Source organism: Sciurus carolinensis, chromosome 4 (assembly GCF_902686445.1).
Source record: "Sciurus carolinensis chromosome 4, mSciCar1.2, whole genome shotgun sequence".
NCBI classification, from domain to species: Eukaryota; Metazoa; Chordata; class Mammalia; order Rodentia; family Sciuridae; genus Sciurus; species Sciurus carolinensis.
In genome coordinates this window covers 169,533,798-169,552,410 of record NC_062216.1, presented here as the reverse complement: position 1 = coordinate 169,552,410, position 18,613 = coordinate 169,533,798, and the positions used below count along the sequence as shown (strand labels likewise).

Sequence of the window (18,613 nt, the reverse complement as noted above, 5' to 3'; positions counted from 1 at the left end):
AGCAATTCGCTGCGTGGCCAGCCTGCTCGGGGCCAGTGGGCACAACAGTCAACTCAGGTCGGGCTGCCGTCCCAATGTCATCCGGAGGCAAGGGAGCGGCGCTTCCCGGCTCCGCCGCCTGCCGCCTCCGCGTCCCGGCGGCCTCAGTGGGCCGGCTCTGCAAGATGGGCCGGCGGGGCGCAGGGGGTCGCGCCGCCCCGCCTCCCCCGCCCAACTCCCGGCCCGGGGCACGTGGCCCGGCGGCGCGCGGGTCCCGAGCGCCAACCGCCGGCCGCCCCGCCCGCGCTCCCGCGGCCCGCCCCGCGCGCCCGCCCGGCGCCCTCGGGCTGGAAGGCTGCAGCCCCTGCCCGGCGGGCCCGGCGGGAGCGGGCAGGAGCGTGGGCGGGTGCGCCGGGACTGCTGGACGGCCGGGTCCAGCCTGCGGGGTCAGTGGCGGCCGCGGAGGCGGGGCGCGGGGCGCCGACACCCGGGGACCCCCGGCTGGGCGCGGGCGGAGGGGTCGCCGCCTGGGCTGGCCCGGGGGTCGGGGCGGCGGACGGCGGAGCCTGCTGGGTCTCGGTCCCGCCGAGGGGCGGGGACTGCGCTGGGCCGGAGCAATGGGCACCGAGCGAGCCTCGCCGTCCGCGGCCGGCTGCAGCCCAGGCGCGGGCGGAGGCGGGGAGGGGTGCGGGCGGCTGGCCGGCAGGGTAACCGCCGGCAGAAGCGCCCAGGCGGCCGGCGCGGTTCCAGCCTTCCCCGCGGGCGTCCGAGCTGGCGTGCGAACGCGGCACTGCGCTAGGCTGAGCGGGTGGCCTTAAGCCGGGCTTTGAGAGCCGGACAGTCCCCGGGCGAGACAGCGGAGCGCCTGGGCGCTTTAGCTGTTGAGAACCTGGAAGGCGTTTGATCTTGAGCGCGCCCGCCTCCTCCGCCGCTGACAGGCCTTCGGTGCCACCTCCTAAGTCGTCTGTAAGTCGAGCTTTGCACTTGGAAAGCCCTTTGACTTGCGGTGGCAGAGTTAGTTCCTCACGGCCAACTCGCCGAGTGAGACCTTTATTTGCCTACTTTTTACAGATGAAGAGACTGTGTCCTCGAGGGGTTTATTAGTTCAGAGACTAGTGACCTGGATTGATGAATGGGTCAGATGGTTCATGGGGCACCAACTGCCTTGGAGGACATTAAACTCCCAGACCGAGATTCGTCCAGTGATCTCCTGGTTCCTGGTTTAAGTTAGGATACCTCGCTGGATCTGCCCACCTCCAGCTACCAACAACCGTATCCCAGCAACACACAGCACCACGCAGTTTTCATTATTTTTTAAATATTTCTTCCTCCAACTGATTCTGCCTATTCTTTAGGCAGAATCAAAACTGGGAGGAAATTTGGATAGGAATGATTTAATTCTGAAAATGCCAACTGAGTGTTTTGGATTTTCTAATTAACATAGTACTGGTGATAAATAATAATTTTTGTCCTTCCTATTGACAGGTCTACCTCCTAGAAAATTATTCGAAGGAACATGAGAAAAGTAAGTAGGGATTTTGAAGTGTCAGTTAAAAGAACCAGAATTGTTTGTTTATGAAATAATGACAGTTAATTTGGTGATGTAATTTCTGGATGTAGAAAGCTGATTGGCAGGTGCTTATCAAATGCACATTTTGTAGGAGGGTGTTTTTATTACACACAGAAGTGTGCACCCCCATAAATACTGACAGTGTATCGGGAGATGCCCCCCACCCAGTCCTCAGAACTGTGAAAGAGAAACCAGCTGACCCCCTGATGGCTGATGTGTGCTAGATGCGGGACTTACCCTGTGGCCTCTAAACAAACTTAAAAGGCAGGAGGAGTTCTTATCCTTTTTAGAATGAGGAGATTGAAACTCAGGAGAGTTAGGTAAACCAGCTCTGGAGGTGCCAAGAAAACCCAGTTTTCACCTTGTTGATACAGTTCTGAATCAACAAATATTTATCGAACATCTCGTGCTTGGTGCTTTTGATTTTTTTTTTTTTTTTTTTGAGGTGGGATCTAGCTTCAAACTCCTGGGCTCAAGGGATCCTCCTCCCTCAGCCTCCTAGCCTCCTGAGTAGGTGGGATCACAGGTGTGTGCCGCTAGGTCCAGCTCTGAATTTATTTTTTTATTTTAATTTTTTTGTAGTGTTGGAGATTGAACCCAGGGCCTTGTACATGCAAGGCAAGCACTGTACCAGCTGAGCTATATCCCCAGCCCTAATTTGTTTTTATTGACTCATTTTGTGCAGTGCAGGGGATTGCTCTCGAGGCCTTGCAGGTGCTGGGGAAGTAGTCTACAACTGAGCTATGCCCTAGCCCTGAATTTTTTTTTAATCCTCATGATAACCCACCCTGCCTTTTGCTCACTCCAGCTGATCACTTTAAAACCAGTTAACAAGCATTAAAAAAAATAATAACTCATTGCCTTACACAGAACAGGGAGATAAGCATTTGTAAACCCACAGGGACACCAACAACCTCCCCCCTGAGTCACGCGGTACTGTGGGGTTCAAGCAGTGTCTCCCTTAACAGTCCTGAGATCTCAGAAGGAGGGAGGCAGGACACCAGTGTGGACCCTGAGCCTGTTCTCCTCTGATGACAGATCTAAAGACACCACAGGTTTCCTGTAACGACGGCGTAGAGCCTTGCTTAATGCGATTTCCGTCACACTTGGACCAATTAGGTGTCATTCTGAAAAGCATCTGGTGGACCTTCTGACAGCCACACAGCTGATTGACGGTGTATTTATCGAAAGGCCCTGAGCTGGGTAAACCTGAGCAGGGAGGGAAAGAGTGACACGTTCCCTGTTATTAACCCTCTTCGCCAACCTCCACGCTCGGAGGGACTTTTTAAAAAGAGAACTCTGATTTTTTTTTTTTTTTCTTTTCTTTCTGCTGTGAGTGGGATGGCATGTGATTGAGACAGGAAGCAGCTCCTGGTTGCTGGGCAGAGGGGATCTTTTTGGGGTGATTGAAATCTTTAAAACTGTATTGTGGTGATGGTTGCACAACTCTAAATTAACTAAAAATTATTGAATTGTTCTCATAGAAGAGATGAATATCATGGTCCTAAATTATACCTCAGTAAAACTGCCCCCCCCCCCCAGTAAAACTTTTTATTGGGTGTGGTAGCACAGGCCTGTAATCCAAGCAGCTTGGGAGGCTGAGGCAGGAGGATTGCAGGTTTGAGGCCAGTCTCAGCAACATAGGCCCTCTCTCAAAATAAAAAATAAAAAGGTCTGGGAGGGCTGTGGATGTGGCTTAATGGTAGAGTACTTGCCTAACATGCATGAGGCCCTGGGTTCTAACCCTAACTCCAGAGTAAATAAATAAAAAGAAAATTATCTGGGGTTGCAGCTCAGTGATAGAGTGCTTTTGGGGTCAATGCCCAGTGTTAGTCAATAAATAAATAAATAAGCAGCTTGGGAGGTTGAGGCAGGAGAATTGCAAGTTCAAAGCCAGCCTCAGCATCTTAGCAAGACCCTAAGCAACTCATGCGACCCTATCTCTCTCTAAATAAAATACAAAAAAGACCTGGAGATCTGGCTCAGTAGTCAAACTCTCCTGGGTTCAATCCCCAGTACCAATAAATACACAAATAAAATCTCCTTTTGGTTCCCCAACACCTATGCAGTCAAAGTCCTGGGCACCAAGATGCTGTCTTCCCCCCTAGCCACTCTCAACGTGCCCTGCATGTTACGTTTAGAGCTGGCAGCCGATCTTTGGTTAAAGGCTCAGTCCCCTGGTGCCTCTACACGAGCCGCCTCTCTGCCTGGGCTCTCCTTCCTGTCCTCACCTGCTGGCGGAGCATGTGCTTTCTTTGAAGCTTAAAGGCTCAGACTGGACTCTGCCAGGAAGCTATCCCTGACTTTTCCAAGCAAAATCAAATGACAGTGCTATTATTTGTACATATCTGGCACCTGCCCCAGACGTGAGCCCTCTAACCCTGATCTGTTCATGTCTAGAGCCAGCAGGTCTGAGGCATAGAATGGCAGTTGAACAAACACCTGTGTGGTCAAGATCACCCTTCAGAGAATGCCACATACATGATGCCTATGGGGCAGCATCCATCCATCCACCCACAAGTATTTAGTGCCACAGTGCACTAAGTGACTAAGGTAAGCCTAGTGTGGTGGCACCTGCCTGTAATCCCAGCATCTTGGGAGGCTGCGGCAGGAGGATTGAGAGCTTGAAGCTAACCTCAGCAATTTAGCAAGAGCTTATCTTAAAGTAAAAATAAAATGGATGAGGGGCTGGGGTTGTGGCTCAGTGGTAGAACGCTTGCCTAGCATGTACGAAGCACTGGTTCCATCCTCAGTACCACATACAAATAAATAAAGGTATTGTGTCTGTCTACAACTACAGAAATTTATGTCAAAAACGGACTGAGGGGGCTGGGGAGATAGCTCAGTCGATAGAGTGCTTGCCTTGTAAGCACAAGACCCTGGGTTCAATCCCCAGCGCCCAAAAAAAAAAAAAAAATAATGGACTGAGGATGTAGCTCAGTAATAAAGCACTCCTGGGTTCAATCCCCAGTACAAAAAAATAAACACGATTAAGATGATGCTAGCTTCCCTGTAGTGTGATCTCGGGCAGTCACCTCGTCTTACGTAAGGTGGGGATGGTAGCAGTACCTACCTCATAGGCATGCTGTGAGGAGTAGGTGGGGTTTTATAGGCAAAATACAGCGGACTGGCATGGAGTATGTGCCTATAATGCGGTCATTACTACAGTGCACAGTGAACGTTAGGATCAGAGGAGACGTGCCGGAGGAGCTTCCACCTGAGCTGAGCTGTGAAGACTGAGCAGAATTTTCTTCTGTTTGCACCAAAGCATGCTGAGTGCAGGTTTAAAAAAGAGTAGCAGCTGTGTTGTCGACTGCGGAGAAGGTGAAGGTAGACAGGCTTACGCCACTGTGCACACAGGCACCGGGTGAGGAAGACTAGCTTGTTGGAAGCACTCACGTTGATGGCTTGCCCTGGCCTCCATTTCCTAAAAACTTCTTTTTAAGAGTGTTGCAAACTGGAGCCTCATATGGGCTGCAAAAGTGTCTCGTTGACCTGAATCGTGGTTAGAAACTTCGCCAAGTAATGTTTACACTTTACAGATACACTCAGGATTCCAGCTTTGTAAGTCAACCCTGGTGCTCCCTTGCAGGAGGGCAGCAGTGACTGGGCAGCCTACAGATTAAGAGCCGCATCTGTCAGATGTGCCTGATGATGGGGAGGAAGCGACCGGAGCCGTGAGCCACCTCCCGTTTACAACCCATGCATCCCTACTCACATCTAGCTGTTGGGAAAAAACTCGCACTGTTGTGTTGGCTACCAGACAGCTATCGTGCTGCCGCGGCCTTTTTGAATTAATGCTGCCAAGTGGAGGCTCATGGCTGAGTCCAGCCTGTCTCCTTCCTTAATGATTTAGAGTGGACATTCTAGAGCAAAGGATTCCAGAGAACTGTGTCCTTCCTTCCTTCCTTCCTTCCCTTCCTGTCTGCCTCCTGGGGACTGAACCCAGCCCCACCCCCTGCATGCTAGGCAAGGCTCTACCACTGAGCCTCCTCCCCGGCCCTTTTTAAAATTTTTATTTTGAGGGGTGGGAAAGATGGTGGACAGAGAAAGACATCAACCCTCTGCATGTGTATGATGGCACCAATGGTGCGACTACATGGTGTACCACCAGTTGTACCCCATTTGTGTACAATGAATCAAAATGCATTCTGGGCTGGGGAGATAACTCAGTTGGGTAGAGTGCTTGCCTTGCAAGCACAAGGCCCTGGATTCAAACCCCAGCACCGCAAAAAAAAAAAAAAAAAATGCATTCTGCTGTCATGTATGACTAAATAGAGCAAACAATAAAAACATTATTTTGAGACGGTCTTGTCAAACTGTCCAGGCTAACATTCATCAAGTCATCCTCTTGCTTCAACCCCCCCGAGCAGCAAAGAAACCATTTTCTTCTCTAAATGCCAGCCCCCAAACCTGCCAAAGCTATGCCTATTCATAAATATGACCCTTCTCCTCGGACTTGGTAAATATGTGAAAAACACTGGACTTGAATTTAGAACTCCTGGATCAGGTTTTTAAAAAATTATTATTTTGGTACTTGGAATTAAACCCAGGGGCACTTAACCACTGAGCCACATCCCCAGTCCTTTTATTTTTTTTTTATTTTGAGACAGGGTCTTGCTGAGTTGCTTAGGGCCTTGTTAAATTGCTGAGGCTAACTTTGAACTTGCACGCCTCTGGGATTACAGGCATGTGACACTATGCCTGGCTTTTTGCACTTTTTTTTTCTTTCAGTTGTTGATGGACATTTATTTATTTATTTATGTGTGGTGCTGAGAATCAAACCCAGGGCCTCACAAATGCTAGGCAAGTGCTCTACCACTGAGCCACAACCCCAGCCCGGTTTTTGCAGTTTTTAAAAGTTAGTTTATTAAGCATTTAACTGTGCCAGGCGCTCAGCTGAGCACATCATGTAAATAACCTCTTTTGATCCTTGCAACAGCCCTATGAGCTTATTATCATTTCTATTTTACAAATGAAGGAAGTGAGTCATAGGTTAAGTAGCAGCATGCCAGGGTCACACAGGGAGCGGGTGGTGAACTGGCATTCCAGTGTATTGCCTTCTGGTCCCAAAGCCCTTTCTCCCAGCCGTCAGGAGGCAAACCTCCCCAGGGCTGGGTGTGTGCGTGGTGGTAGCAACTTGCCCAGCACGCCCGCGGGAGGACCTGTTCCCTCCCCAGCACCACAAAACAAGCCAACCCCTGCAAACCTCCCCAGAAGCTCACTGAAGGGGACTAAAGAGACGCCCCTGAAGAGGCACGTTGGCGAGGGTCCGCACCTGCCTGGCTCTGCATTCATTTATGGGCTGTCTCCCGTGGGCGGAGGGGCCTGGGCGGCACAGCTGTGGTGACGGCCTCTGCCCAGGGGTCCTGGGCGCCATTGGAATTGTGGGCTGTGTACACTCAGGAGCGAGCAGCCCTGATCCGGGGCGGGCAGTGGGCGTGCCGGGGTAAATGCTGCTTGAGCTGTGTCTTACAGATGAGGGACTGTCATCTGAGTGACAGACGGGCGATGAGGCGATGCGGGGAAAGGGCACTTCAGGCAGAGGGAAGAGCATCGCCAGAGCATTGTAAGAGGGAACAACGGTTTGCCCAAGGGGCCAAAAATGGTTTGGATGGCCACTGGCTAGCGAGTGGAAGGGCTGGTGCGTAGGCAGGCGTTCTGAGCGTGGAGGAGCCAAGGTCGTCAGGATGTAACCCGCAGGCAGTGGGGCCGTGACAGCACTTATGGAGTCCAGGGCACAGTTGATTTATGCCGTAGGTCAGGCCCTGCAGCAGGCTAGAGGACAGGTTGGAGCAGATGGGAACTGTGAGCAGGGAGGCCAGAGAAAGAACTGCTGCCGGTCCTCCCGCGGGGTGAACGGGAAGATGTCCAGCAGCTCCTCAGCGCAGGACGCTGAGCAGGTGTGAGGTAGTCACCGAGCACCTGCTCAGCGGTGCAAAGCCTGTTCCTGCACCAGGTTACTTCACTTTCACAACTGCCCTTTGAGCTGTTTTGGGATCCTCGTTTTATAGGTGAGGGGATATCACAGGACTCGTAGGAGTCACACAGTGACTAAGTGACCTAGCAGAATTCAAATCCATGTCTGAAGCCCTCTGTGCTGCAAATCTAAACCCAAGCAGCAAACCTAAACCCAGTGACTAGTATCAGGCAGAACATTCAAGTCTTTGTGGGTCAGAACTTGTGCCTAAAGTCCTGGGCACAGCGGCACAGGCCTGTAATGCCAGCAGTTCGGGAGACTGAGGCAGGAGGATTGCAAATTCAAAGCCTTAAGCAACTACCAAGATCCCATCTGAAAATAAAAAATAACAGGCTGGGCATGTGGCTCTGTGGTTAAGTGCCCCTGAGTTCAATACTTGGTACCAAAAAAGAAAAAAAAACAAAGAACTGTGTATAAAGTGAAAGGCTTGTTCATTCTGTATCTAAGATATCCAAAATATACTGTTCCCAGCTACTCGGACAGAATCACTGTCCCTTGCCTGCAAACCTACAGCAGTTTCCTTTTGTTTCCCTGATTCCTCTCTTATAATGCCCAAATGATTCTTCACACAACAGCCTGACTGATTTATTTGAAATTTAAGTCAAATCCTGCCGTCCTTTTAAAATGCTCTCCCCACTCTTCATTGCACTTAAGATCCAATTCCTAGCTGAGTGCAGTGGTGCATGCCTATAATCCCAGTGACTCAGGAGGCTGAGGTGGGAAGATCTCAAGTTATTTTTTATTTTGAGACCGGGCCTCACTAAGGTGATGAGACTGGCCTCAGACCTGTGATCCTCCTGCCTCAGCCTCCTGAACCACTGGGATTACAGGTGTGCATCACTGTGCCTGGCTGAGTCTTCCTTTTTCATCCAGTCTGACAATCTTTGATTTTTAATTAGATGCTTATTCCATCTGTGTTTAATGTAATTATTGAAGTGGTTACTTTTAATTAGTCCCACTCTTTGTTCTGTTTATACCCTCTATTCTTTTATTCCTCCTTTTTTGTGTTGCTCTGATTAATTATGTTTAAATATTCTATCCTTTTCTTCCTTTGCCCTTTTGGCCTTCCTTTCCCTTTGACTGAACCCAGGACACTCTACCCCTGAGACACATCCCCAGCCCTTTTTATTTTTTGAGACAGAGTCTCCCAAGTCGCGGAGACTGGCCTTGAACTTGAGGTCCTTCTGCCTCAGCCTCCTGAGTTGCCGGGGTCATGGGCTTGCAGTGGTGGTTTGTATTTGGCGTTCTCGGGCATGCTTACTGCCTGTGTGGATGTGCCGCTCCCTCCAATCTGAAGGAAGATCTTTAGTATTTCCTGGAGTGTCTTCTGGCTACAAGTTAGTCCAGCCTTTGCCTATCTGAAAATGTTGTGATTTTCTTTTTCCTTTAAATTAAAAAAATTGTAGTAAGATATCCATAGCATACAATTTATCTTTTTAACCACTTAAGTGTAGAATCTGTGCTATTAAGTTCATGGTCATTGTGCAACCGTCCCCACCGTACAGCTCTAGAGCCTTTGTCTTCTCCCTCTGAAATGCTGTACCTGACACACACTGGCCCCTCAATCCAGGAGACGGCCCGGAAATAAACCCTTGCATGCATAAGGTCAAATAATGTTCGACAAAGTGCTAAGACCATTTAGAGGGGGAAAGGACGGACTTCCGCAAGACGGGAATACTGGATGTCCACATGTGAGAGAATGAAATTGGACCCTTACCTTGTTTCTTATAACTAAAAATGGATCCAAGACCTAGATGTAAGCGATTTTCCCCAGTGCTGGCGTTGTTGAGTCCACAACCTTGCACACCTGTGCCCGACCCCCACCCTGAGCTAAAATTATAAAACTTAGAAGAAAACAGGAGAAAGGCCTTATGATATTGGATTTGGTAGTGGTTTCTTGGACATGACACCAAAAGCATGGCAACAAAAGGAAAAACAGATGCAAATAAAAATTAAAAACCATTTGCATAGGCTGTGGATGGAGCACAGTGTTAGAACGTGGCTTAGCATGTGCAGGGTCCTGGGTTCAATCTTCAGCACTGTAAAGACAAGAGGAAACCAGCAACAAAAATGTATGCATCAGAGGACACAATCAATAGTGAAAGGACAGCCCAGGGAGCCTGAGAAACATTTGCAAACCACATACCTGATAAAGAGGTCATGTCCAGAATACTTTCAGAAGTCCTATAATTCAACCTAAAATACAAACAACTCAGTTAAAAATTGGGCAAAAGATTTGAATAGGTATTTTTCCAATAAAGATGTACAAATCTTTATTGGAAAGCCAACACATGAAAAGATTCTCGACATCTCCAGTCATTAGGGAAATACAAGTCCCAGCCACTATGAGACACCTCCACACATCCCTTAGGATGGCTGCTATCAAGAAATTGGAACTCTTGGGCCAATTTGTTGTTGGGGATATCAAATGACCTTGCCACTGTGGAAAGCAGTGTGGTGGGTCAAGACACTAAGAATGTAATCCAGCAGTCCACTCTGAGTACATTCCCAGATAGAGTTTAAATAGGGCTGGATGTGGTGGCATTTGCTTGTAACCCAGCTACTCAGGAGGCTGAGCAGAAGGGTCATAAGTTGAGGCTAACCTGGGTAACTTAGCAAGAGCCTGTGTCAACCTGAAAAATACAAAGACTGGGGGTATAGCTCAGTGGGAGAGTGCTTACCAAGCATGTGCAAAGCCCTGGGTTTAATTTCTACTGAAAAAACAAAAAAAACAAAAAAAACCCACAATATCACGTGAGGTGATGCACACAGTGCTTAGCAGCTCCTGGCAGGTCATGAGCACTCAGAGCTTTTAGCTGTTAATAGTGATGAAAAGTTGCTCAGTTGATGGTGGTAGAAGCAGGACCCAGGCTCTGCCAGCAGGCTGGGGGCAGATGGTAAAGGAGCAGCCAGTGACGTGGATCTGGAGAGCAGTAAGAGGCTAGAGGGAGCCAGTGGGCAGCCGGGTGACTGTGGTGGACCGAGGAGCAAGTCCTGTCCTTTGTGAGGGCGGCATGTCGCTGGACAGGCGGGGTAGAGCCCGAGTGCTGGTTATAGGCCCGGAGGCAGCCAGGATGTGGGGGGTGCCCTGCTGCATGAAGTAGGGACAGCATTTGACCAGGAGCCCAGGCCAGCACCCTGCAGGTTCAAGGGAAGGCATCCTGTGTGCAGGTGGTCATTGATCGAGAGCTTCCTTTGTGCCCCTGGCCCTGTGCTGAGCACTGGGGACAGTTACAGTGTGAACTGGAAGGGGACTTGCAGAGAGGCTGGGAGAGCTTGGGAAGTCAGCTGTCCCCACCTACATGGACACCCCCAGGGGACACTGGGCACCTTGGCAAGCCAGGGACAGACCTTGGCTGGATCTCTACCTGCAAGGCCCAGCCCAGCGCCATGAGAACACTTGCTGTCCACTGGGTCACCTGCACCCTCAGCAAGGACGCAGCATGATGGACACCATGCTGTTCAGAAATTTACAGGGGAGGAAGATCACTGGCCAGCATTCTCCCTGGCAGGCCGTGTGTGTCACTAGGTTAGTATTAGGCCATCGCTGGGAGATCCAGGAACCCCAGCAGTGGAGGCTGGTTGGCTAGTGGCTGGCGGTTGACACCTTGGCAGGCTGTGGCTGACTGGGCCAGGGAAAGGTGGAGCAGCAGAGGACCTGTTTGACCATCCTCTTCCTGGACTGCTCTTGGGGGAGCATCACTTGGGGGACTTGCTCAGTGGGAAAACACCTGAGAATCAGCTTAAAAGAGGAAAGATTTATTTCGGCTTGAGTTTCAGCCCGCTGTTGCTGGGCTCATTGCTTTGGACCTGTGGCAGCTCCGTATTTCATGGCATGACTCATGGCAGCCAGAAAGCAAAGGGAGACAGAGGAAGGGGCTCAATCCCAACTCCCCTTCAAGGGCACTCCCCCAGTGACCTGGCCTCCTCCAGCTGGCCCCACCCTTTAAGGGTTCCACCATCTCCTAATTAGCACCCTCATTCTAGGACCAAGTTTTCAATACATGAGCTTTTGGGGACAATCAAGATCCAAACCATAACAGTGTAGAATGTGCAGGGCCCTGAGTTCCATCCCCAGCACCAGAAAAAAGAGAGAAAGAAGGAAAGCAAGCCAGTCAGACATAGTAGCACACGCCTGTGATCCCAGCGAATCAGGAGGCTGAGGCAGGAGGATCGCAAGTTCCAGCCAGCCTCCCCCATCTCAAAATGAAAGTGAATGAAAAGAGCTGGCGGTGTGGCTCCAGGGGCAGAGCTTTGCCTGGCATGTGTGAAGTTCCGGGTTCCATTGCCCAGTACTGCCAATAAAATTTTTTTCCACTCACAGGAAGTCTTGTCTAGACACTGACTTAAAGGGGTGCATAGGAAGCATAGTGCCTGGCTGGTGTGGGGAGGTGGCAGAGAGGTGGGCTCTGACCCTGAGGTGTCTAGAGTAGATCAGGGGATCCAGTTCGTGTCTGTATGGTGAAGTCGCAGCAGGTCAGAGGGGCCTGTGACTTGAGAGGTCCCGCCCAGCCTGGCAGAAGCACAAGGTGGAGAAGGAGCTCGCGCCTGTGCTGCAGGTGGGAGGGCAGCCTCGAGGGAAGGCAGGACTTGGATCTGGGTCCTTCATGCGGAGGCAGCAGGTTTCCACTTGCACCTGCTGCCCTTCCTTGTTCCTCTCCGAGGGAGCGTTTTCCCGGAATTCAGAGGCTGCGGGGCAAAATCAGGGCCAACGTTCCGAATCCCCTTAGCTACCCTTGGAGGTGTCCACCCCCGGCCCCAGAAGGGGAGGCCGGGTGAACCGACAGCTGGTTGTGCAGTCCTGTTTCCATGACAACGGCTTGACCAGGCTAGCCGTTCCAGATGCCTCCTTCAAGAAATTTTGGTTGTTTCTGAAATATAATAGGAAAAGAAATCACACCCATGTTCGGAAGGATTAGGTTGAAGGAGGGTGGGGTGTGCGTGCGGGCGTGACCGAAGCCTGCTTGCCCACTCGGTCATCATTCATCTGTGGAGCCCCACTGTGCGATTCCCCGAGCCATGGCCTTGTGGGGGGGCGGGGGGGGGTTCCGATTCCATGTGAGGGATGCTGCAGGTGTGGTGAGGGTCCCCAGGGTCAGGGAGCACTGCAGAGGTGGTAGGTTAGGGGGCGTTGCTCACCAAGCAGTGACAGGATGGGCCTCCAACTGGGTGGCATGGTGAACCCAGGGAGGGGAGAACGCGTCCTTGAGCCTTTGATTGGGAAATAGCACCGTCTTCTGTAGGGTGGAATCAGAGAAGGAGGCAGGGACTGGATTGTGAGTACCCTCGAACGCTCCACTGAGGGATCTGGATCCTGACTAGAGGAGGGTTGTGGTCTTAAGTGACTGTGAGCAGACAGGAGTGAGGGGCCCAGGAGGATGCCCTGGTGTCTTACCTGAGCACCTGGAGGCCCCAAGGAGAATGTAGGGAGCCTTGATGAGCTCAGCAGGGGCTGGAGGGGTTGGAGGCCGCCCGCATATTCAAGGTGGAGCTGTTTCCCTTGCCATTGGGAAAAGTGTAGCCCTGGGCCTGAGGGAAGGTATCCAGGCCCAAGACAGGATTTTTCTTTTCGGTGCTGGGATCAAACCCAGGGCTTCTACCACTGTGCTACCTGCCCAGCACAGATAGAGATTCATAGCCGGTAGCAGTGGTGCATGCTTGTAATCCCAGTGACTCAGGAGGCCGAGGCAGGAGGCTCTGGGGTTTGAGGCCAGCCTGGGCAACTTCTAAATAGACCAATGAAAAGCAAGAACCTACTCAAAATAAATAAAAAGGGCTGGGGATATAGGTCAGTGAGCGCACCCCTGGGTTCAATCCCCAGTAACTAACACTCTCTCTCTCACCACCTCCCAGCAGTCAATCACTGATGGGGTCAGAGCCCTCATGACCCGATCGGAACTCGAGAGTGTGGGGCACACTTCACATCCAGCTCATAACCGGGATTTAGGAGTGTGGTTGGAGAGGGAGGAAAATCCGCAGAGATGGCATCAGGGATGTCAAAGAAAGAATGCTGTAAAGGAAGGAGTGGGTAACAGCGACATATCTTGCAAAAAGATGTTTTTTGAGGGGAGGGAAAAGTCAATTACATTTCTTTTCAACTTTATTTCAATAAATGCCCATTTTTTTCCCAGTACTGGGAATTGCTCTACCCGAGTCACATCCCCAGCTCTTTTTATTTTAAAATTGTGTGGGCTATTATAAATCCTTTGCATTTCAATGTGAATTTTATAATCCACATGTTAATTGAAAAAGAATCCTGTAATTTTGTGCTGAGATCACATTAAATCTCTAGGTCAATTTTAAAACACGACCACAACCAGTGTCAAGCGGGGCATTGTTCTCCACCTCCTGCGGCCTTTTACTTTCTCTCTCCCGTTGTTCGTAGTTCTCAGGCTACAAGGCTTTCTCGTGTTTCGTAGATTTATTCCAAAGCATTTCATTTTCTAACATTACTGTAAATACTCAGATTATTTGCTTGAGTCTCTCTGGGAAGGTGGACGAGAGGTGCTCTCCCTGTTTCCCTTGCTAAGTGCAGCTGCAGACCTTGCCCTTGGAGACTGTTCTATCCACACACAACTGGAAGGTGGAAAATGAGACATCAGACCAGAGAGGGTGGCTGGGACTCGGAAGGACATGCTGGTACGCTCCCGAGGCCTTTTGCCTCACATTTCCCAGACTGGATCTGGAGAAGCCAGGACCCGAAAGCATCAGCAGGTACAGGGAAACCCTTCAAGTCAAAGCAGCGAACAGACAGAGCAGAGAGGAAACCAGGACATCCTCAGAAGAAAGACAACCAGGGCAGTCTGTCGCCAGCAGACCTTCAAGTGTGTTAAAGAGAAAGCAAACTATGAAATAGGGAATCTTGGGTTGTCCTGGAAGAAAAGAGAACACCAAAAGGACAAATTTATGGGTAAGTAAATGGACTACCCTATTGTGTTGAGATTTCTAAGTCGCATTTGACAATTGAAACAAAAGCGATGGTATTGCCTAATGCCTAGCGTTGGGCTCAGGTAGAAGAAGAAGCAGCGGATCATCCTGTGATGAGGAAGGACAAGAGGTGGCAGAGGGGGTGAGGTCTCAGGGCTCCACTCAACCTGGGAAAATGTCCACAGCAGCAGACCCGGATTAGGACCTGTCTGTGCCGTGTAGTGCCTGGGGCAGGGTGGGAAGAGTCAGAGATGTTCAAGAACATGCAGATAAGTCAGACCATTCCCAAAATGCTTGGGTAGCCCACACTAAGACCTGGAAAAGAACACAGAAATGAAAAACAAAGAGAACAGACCAAAATGAAAACATCCAATGGCAGACTTAAGTCTTAACATATCACAATTATGTTAACTGAAAACTGTCTAAATACACCAATGAAAAGACAGCAGAAGAATGAATGTAAAAACATGCTGGGCGCGGTGGCACACACCTGTAATCCCAGTGACCCGGGCGGCTGAGGCAGGAGGAGCAAGAGTTCAAAGCCAGCCTCAGCAATGGCGTGGTGCTAAGCAACTCTGTCTCTAAATAAAATACAAAATAGGGCTGGGGTGGCTGGGGAGATAGCTCAGCTGGTAAAGTGCTTGCCTTGTAAGCACAAGGCCCTGAGTTCGATCCCCAGTACCGCAAAAAAAAAAAAAAAAAAAAATAGGGCTGGGGATGTGGCTTAGTGGTTAAGTGCCCCTGGGTTCAATCCCAGGTACAAAAAACAAAAAGCCCATGACCCAACTGTATGTTGTGCATTGAAAATTCCCTTCCAATATAATATAATGATTAAAATATAATAATTGTAGATTAAAAGAAGAGTAAGAGAAAAGAATACACGTGAAAACACTAGAAAGGCAGGAGTAACTTTCTTAATATCAAAGAGTGGACTCTGGAACAAGAAAATTAGCAGGGACAGAGAGGTATAATACATACTGGTTGAAGGGTCAGTCCAGTGAGAAGACAGAATCCTGAATGCATATGTATCAAATGACAGAGCCTCAGAATGTGTAAAGCAAAACCCGGAGAAGCTGGAGGTAAAATAGACATCTTCATAATCGGTTTCGGAGACCTTGGTGCCATTTCTCAGCAATTGATAGAAAACTGGATATACAGAGTCTAGAACACAACACGGCCATCGGCCAGCAGGATCTCCTGGACCTCTCGGACGTCACAGAACAATCTACCCAATGGCAGCAGCTTGTTCGTTCTTTTTCTATGTCCGTGGCACATATACCAAGATAGAACTTACCTTCGGCCATAAAATAAATATTGAGACCCTAAAAAACCTAGAGACACCCTGTCTTAAAGCAAAATATAGAGGACTAGGGATGTAGCTCAGTGGTAAATTGCCCCTGGGTTTGATTCCTAGTCAAAACAAAACAAAAAACAGGAGGATACCAGGAAAATCTCTTACCATTTGGAAATTAACCATCATGAATGGGGCACGGTGGTGCACGTCTGTGATCCCAGTGACTCGTAAGCTGAGGCAGGAGGATCACAAGTTCGAGGCCAGCTTCAGCAATTCAGCAAGGCCCTAAGCAACTTTGCAAGACCCTGTCTCAAAAAACAAAAAGGGCTGGGGATGTGGCTCAGTGGTTAACTGCTTCTGGTTCAATTTCAATCCCGGTACCAGAGAGAGAGAGGGGTGTTAGAGAAAGAAGTTAAACAGCATATTGAGCAGTTTTAAATAATTCATGGGTCAAAGATGAAGTCTCAAGGGAAATAAACCACGAAACTGATGTTCCAGAAAAAAGCCAGTCCCACCAGGTGTGTAGCACACCTGTGATCACAGTGACCCAGAGAGTGTTAGTTACTGGGGATTGAACCCAGGGGTGCCCTCACTGACCTATATCCCCAGCCCTTTTTATTTATTTTGAGTAGATTCTTGCTTTTCATTGGTCTATTTAGAAGTTGTCCAGGCTGGCCTCAAACCCCAGAGCCTCCTGCCTCAGCAACTTAGCAGACCCTGTCTCAAAATAAAAAAGACTAAGGATATAGTTCAGTGGCAAAGTACCCCTGGATTCAATCCTGAGTACCCCCCCCCAAAAAAAAAAGGAAGAAAGAAAAAGCCAGTCCCAGAGTGTCAGAAGGGAAAAAGCAGACAGATCCAGGATCACAAAATGCAATTTACTGGGGATTTATGTATAGAAGGGTATTTTGAGTGATAGCAAGACCAGTGAATCCCTACAATTTGGGTCAGAAGGAGGAGTTTGCATAGGTCAGGATAAAAATGACTTGGTTTGTCTCAAGCTAATATCAAGGACATCAGGCACATTCCTGTCACCGATGGCACTAAGGTCCAGGACATAAAGATGCACATACCACTCTAACATTTGGTCTATTTTTAGCACACTGGGAAGTTTGGCAGGAAAAACAGAGCAGGGTTACTTAGGGGGCAGTCATGCTGATTGGGACTCTGGGTGGCTGCAGCTGGGGCAGGCTGAACCCTTACAGTTGAGCTGAAGGTACATGAAGCATGTCATGTCCACATCTACAGGATGAAGAGAAAGCAGAATGAAAAGGGAAATACATAGCATTAAAGATTTACGTTGGAAAAGAGGAAAAATCTTGCCAGGTGTGGTGGTGCACACCTGTAATCCCTGTGACTTTGGAGGTTGAGGCAGGAGGGTTGCAAGTTCAAAGCCAGGTTCAGCAACTTGGTGAGGCCCTAAATAACTTAGTGAGATCCTGTCTCAAGATAAAAAATAAGAATGGCTGGGATGTGGCTCAGTTGTTAAGTGTCCCTGGTTCAATCCCTCTATCAAAAAGGAAATAAAAAAGAAAAAGTAAAAAGAAAAATCTCAAATCAGTGATCTAAGCATCCCACCTCAAGAAATGAGAACAAGATCAAAATAAACCCAAAGCAAAGAGAGAGGAGAAAATGAATACAATTCAATGAAGTTAAAAAACATAAGAAAAAGGATAAAACAAAAAATCAGTTGTCTGATCTGAAAACAAAATTGCCAAACCTCTAAAACTACTGATAAAGAAAAATAATGCATGAATTACTAACTTCAGGAATGGACTAGGGAACATCATTACAGACCCTACAGACTGATCAGAGGGTAATTAGGGAGCACTGCACATCTCAGGGGAGATGATGCATTCCTCCCGAAGAGCAAACTACCTCACCAGCTAGGAAGTAGATGAATTGAACAGCTCTGTAGCTCTGAAGGAAATGTAGTTCATAATGGAAAATCTCCGGACACTGGTACTGCTGCATACCTGCTATCCCAGTGACTCAGGAAGGAGGATCACAACTTTGAGGCCAACCTAGGCAACTTAGCCAGACCCTGTCTTAAAGAACTGGAGATGTAGCTCTGTGGTAAATGCCTCTGGGTTCGGCACCAGTACCACAAACAAACAAAATGTCCTGATAAAAAAATCTCCAGCTATAATGCACCAATAAAAAAATGTGGGAGAAAAATGTCCAGGCCCGATGGTCTCACTGCAGAGTTTTCTGGAGAGTGCTTCCTTGTGCAGATGCTTCCTACATGCCAAATGTTTAAAGAATTAACACCAAGTGAGCTGGGCACCATGGCGTATGCCTGTGAACCCAGCTACTTGGGAGACTGAGGCAGGAGGATGGAAGGTTTGATGCTAGCCTCAGCAACTTAGTGAGGCCCTGTCTCAAAATAAAAAGGGCCAGGGGTGTGGCTCTGTGATAGAGCACCCCTGGGTTCAGTCCCCGGTACTGTAAGACAAACAAAATCCAGTATGAAAAGGAAGTCACTAACTAGCAGAAAATATTTGCAAACTTCATACCTGCAAGAGACTTGTGTCTAGGATCCATCAACTGCATTTTTCAACTGTTGTTTGCTGGTCTACTTTCATGACACTGAGAATATAAACAGTTTTGGGCTTGGGGTATGGCTCAGGGGTACAGCACATACCTGGCATGTGTGAGGTCCTGGGTTCATTTTCCAGCACAAAACAAAACAAAAACAAAAACAAAAAAAAAAACCCACGAAAAAAGACTAGGGTTACCTCTTCCTTTCCAAGTGTTCTGGAATTTGCCTCTGTCTTGCTGTCATCTAGCAGGCTTCGATGTCCTGTGGAAGATTGAGAGCGGCGGAGATGGAAGGCTGGGGAGAAGGCCTGTGCTCCCCGCT

The 18,613-nt window shown here is 49.1% G+C and overlaps 1 long non-coding RNA gene across 1 annotated transcript; it reads left to right on the top strand.

The window, feature by feature from the left end:
• The first annotated feature begins 305 nt into the window (after positions 1-305).
• On the top strand, positions 306-5,769 carry LOC124984020 (uncharacterized). The gene is made up of 4 exons (XR_007108515.1): positions 306-425; positions 1,465-1,504; positions 3,950-4,102; positions 5,142-5,769. It is a non-coding gene; the product is annotated as an uncharacterized LOC124984020 (long non-coding RNA).
• The last annotated feature ends 12,844 nt before the right edge of the window (positions 5,770-18,613 follow it).